This window comes from Myotis davidii, unplaced genomic scaffold (assembly GCF_000327345.1).
Source record: "Myotis davidii unplaced genomic scaffold, ASM32734v1 scaffold1578, whole genome shotgun sequence".
Classification (NCBI taxonomy): domain Eukaryota; kingdom Metazoa; phylum Chordata; class Mammalia; order Chiroptera; family Vespertilionidae; genus Myotis; species Myotis davidii.
The window spans coordinates 169,008-173,325 of record NW_006289407.1 but is presented as its reverse complement, the minus strand read 5'-3'; the positions used below and the strand labels follow the sequence as shown (position 1 = coordinate 173,325).

Here is a 4,318-nt window from a genome sequence, read left to right as displayed (position 1 = left end):
CAAGGGGGGCTGGCCCCATCCCCTGATCATCCAGCCACTGGAGGATTCGGGGCAGGGCCACCCAGCACCATCCCCAGATAGGGCCTGCCCGGTTGCCTCCCGCAGAGGGAGGCCACCGGCAGCAGTGGGGGGGGCGCTGGGCTGGCCACTTGCCGGCCCGCACCATGCCCTGATCGACCTGCCTGGTTGTTTCCCGCAGAGGGAGGCCAGTCTGTGTCTTAGGCTGGCTCCCCATTAGTCAGACATCCCCTGAGGGCTCCGGAACTGCAAGAAGGCATAGGCCAGGCTGAGGGATCCCCCAAGTGCATGAATTTTCATGCACCAGGCCTCTAGTCAACAATAACCTTAAATGTAAATAGATTAAGTGCTCCAATCAAAAGACATAGGGAAGCCAAATGAATAAGAAAACAAAACCCATATATATGCTATCTACAGGAGACCCACCTCAGAACAACAGACTCACACAGACTGAAAGTGAAGGCATAGAAAAAATTTTGCAGGCAAATGGAGATAAAAAAAATAAAAAGCTGGGGTAGCAATACTTATATCTGACAAAATAGCCTTTGAGAGCAATACAATCATAGTAGGGCACTTTAATACACCATTGGCATCACTGAATAAATCTTCTAGACAAAAAAAATCAATAAAAAAACACTAATCCTAAATGACTCACTAGATCAGATGAAACTACATTACATCTTCAGAACATTTCACCCCAAAGCTACAGAATATACATTCTCCTCAGGTGCATTCACACAGGACATTTTCAGAGATAGACCACATATTGGGATACAGACAAAGTCTCTTCAAATTTAAGAAAATTGAAATTATAGCAAGCAATTTCAATCTTCTCAGATCACAATAGCATAAAATGAGAAATCAACTACAATAAAAATAATTAAAAAATCAAACACTGGAAGTTAAATAGCATGCTATTAAACAATGATTGGGTTACCAAAGAGATCAAAGAAGAGATAAAAAACATCCTGGAAAAAAATGACAATGAAAACACAACAATCCAAAATCAATGGGACATAGTGAAAGCAGTCCTGAGAGGGAAGTTCATAGCAGAACTGGTAAAAAAAAATTATCTAACCCTACAACTTAAAGAATTCAAAAGAGAGCAACAAGAAAAACCCAGAGTAAGTAGAAGGAAGGAAATAATAAAGATCAGAGTGGAAATAAATGACATAGAGACAAAAAACAAACAAAAGATGGTTGTGCTCTTGTTGAGACCTGTCAGCCGTTATTGCCTCTGTGGCCACCTCAGTCCTCAGCTCTGTATCAGAAATGCTGTTCCTTTGGGAACCTCAGCCAAGGAAGAGATGGAGAGATTCTGGAATAAGAACACTGGTTCAAACCGCCCTCTGTCTCCTCATATCGCTATCTACAGTTGGTCTCTTCCCATGGCGATGTCCATTGGCCACCGCGACATTGGTGTTGCCTTGAGTGCAGGGGTCTCTCTTTTTGGCTTGTTGGCCCTGTTGCTCCCTGGGAACTTTGAGTCTCATCTGGAACTGGGGAAGTCCCTGTGTCTGGGGCAGGTGCTGACCCACTCAGCCAAGTTTGCTTTCGCCTTCCTTCTCATGTATCACACCTGGAACAGGATCTGACATTTGATGTGGGACCTGAGAAAAGGCCTGAAGGTCCCGCAGCTGTATCAGTCCAGAGTGGCTGTCTTGGTCCTCAGCATACTGTCCTAAGTGGGGCTGCCAGCCATGTGAAGAGATCCGCCCCAGCTGCTCTTCCTCCAGATCAGCAGTTCTCAACCTGTGGGTAGCGACCCCTTCTTAAATTTGAAGAGATTTTGTCTGTATCCCAATATGTGGTCTATCTCTGAAAATGTCCTGTGTGTGCCTAAGACCATTGGAAAACACATATATAATTACATATTGTTTTTGTGATTAATCGCTATGCTTTAATTATGTTCAATTTGTAACAATGAAATTGGGGGTCACCACAACATGAGGAACTGTATTAAAGGGTCGTGGCATTAAGAAGGTTGAGAACTACTGCCCCAGATGATTAGTTCCCTGATTTCCTCAGCTCTTGCCTGTTCAGACCTGTGTGCTTCTGCTGTCCCTGGAGCTCAGCTGTGGGAAGGGTCCCAGGGTCCCCTTGTTTCTAAAGATGGGATGCTGCAGCAGCTCCCTCTTCCTGCCCCTGCTTGCAGCCTGCTCGGGGCCTAGCAGCCCTTACTCTCTCCATATTGGGCCTTGATTTGTGCTGAGGGTCAGCTCTTGGCTCCTCTTCCTGAGACGGTGGAAAGAAAGCCAGCTCTGTGGTCTCTCCCATGAGAACTGGGAGTGGGGCTCTGGGTGCCACTACCTGTGGGTTGTGGCTTAAAGGACTGTTCTGTTCACTGATCAGACTCAGGGTCCTTAGCACCACATGGTGGGGGATTAGCCTGTCTCAGCCAGAGGGAGAGAGAGAGCATGAGTTGGCTTTTGAAGCAGGTGCTTTGGGGAGAAGATAAATAGATTTTGATACAAGAGAAAAATCCAGAGAAGTATTGCTGAACCTGTTAAGGGTTATTTCTTTTCCTTGCAATTACACAAAAACAAGTCATGTTTTCTAATCGACATTCATGTGATATCTTTTTCTGAAATTAATTAAAACACTAATTTTGGCTGTAACCGGTTTGGCTCAGTGGATAGAGCATCGGCCTGGGTACTGAAAGGTCCCAGGTTCGATTCTGGTCAAGGGCATGTACCTTGGTTGCGGGCACATCCCCAGTAGGGGGTGTGCAGGAGGCAGCTGATCGATGTTTCTCTCTTATTGATAATTTTGTCTTTGACTCTTCCTTGAAATCTAGAGGAACCAAGAGAATGGTGGTGAGGAGGAGCCAATTTCCCCCTTCCCCTCTGGTCGCAGGCATTTCCCTCCCCCAATTTGACCGCTCTCAGGAGAGCAACAGTTTGTTTTGCAACTGGGAAGATTTTTCAGGGACTCAGTACAAGCAGCAGAGATGTACTGCCATGCAGGAGCCTCTGAGAAGGAAGGAGTGTTGGGAGTACTCCCTCCTGCTCCATGACACCAACTTGGGTCCGAAGTCCTCTGCCAGGGATGGAACCTGCTGGGACGCAGGGTATTGGAGGGAGACAACATGAGAAGTCGTGGGCATAGAAGAGAGTCTTTATTGTAGCCCAATTAGCTATGGCTAACAAGGAGCCATCCGACAAAACAGTTCTTCAAAGCAGTCCCAGAAGCAGGCAGCCGCACCCCAGCTGTTGAACAATACATCCTTCCCACAAAGCAGCCTCCAGCGTAGAAGCTAGTATCTGAGCCAGCACCTGCTGGCTCACAATACATCTGTTCTGCAAAGCAGCCATTAGAGCCAGCTACCTGCTGGCCAGTAACATGGTTTATAGCAACTTAGACCAAAGAGGCTACTCTCCAAATAGTGGCCCCAGATTCTAGACGAGCACGCTGCGCAGTGCACAGTGAGAGTTCTGACCTTGGCGTTGTATTTGGGGTGCTCAGGAGGAAAAATAAGGGTTTGGGAGTGGGTGCTGTGATTCCAACCAACTTCTCTTGGCCATTTCTGGAGTGTAACCAACTTGGTCCTTGTACAAATGTGTCCCCCAAGCCTTTGTCATGTTTTCCCCTTTCCCCAACCCTTCTGGTTCTTGGTGATAAGAGACAGGAGGGAAAATCAAAATCAGTAAAAGAGTCAACAATGATGTTTATTTTAAAAATAAAAAAACAAACAAAACAAAAACAACAACACAAAAGATCAATAAAACCAAGAGTAGGTTCTTTGAAAGGATAAACAAGACTTTGGGAAAAAGAGATAGAGGAATACATAAACAAGTGGAAGAATATACTGTGTTCATTGATGGTAGCATCAACATCATTAAAATGTCCAAACTACCCAAAGCAATCTGTACATTCAATGCATATTAAAATACCAATGGCATATTTCACAGACCTAGAACAAACACTCCAAAAATTTATATGAAATTTTAAAAAGTCCCCAAATAGCTGCAGCAATCTTGAGAAAAAAGAACAAAGTTGGAGGGAATCACAATACCAGATATCAAGTTAAACTACTAAGCCATTGTTCTCAAAACAATGTGATACTGGCGCAAGAATGGACACAGACCAATGGAACAGAACAGAGTACCCATAAATTGACCCAAACCAGTATGCTCAATTGATATTTGACAAAGGAGGCAAGAGCATACAATGGAGTCAAGACAGTCTCTTCAGGGAGAACCAAGATGGCGGCATAGGTTAACGCTGGAGTTTGCTGCTTTGAACAACCACTTCAAAAGTGAAACTAAAAGACGGAACGGACATCACCCAGAACCACAGG

General features: G+C 45.1%; 1 long non-coding RNA gene and 1 pseudogene across 1 annotated transcript in view; both read left to right on the top strand.

The window, feature by feature from the left end:
- Positions 1-4,318, top strand: part of LOC107182805 — a 19,890-nt gene that overhangs the window by 4,240 nt on the left and 11,332 nt on the right. The gene's annotated exons all lie outside the window — the stretch shown is intronic.
- Positions 1,212-1,724, top strand: LOC102766521 (annotated as a pseudogene).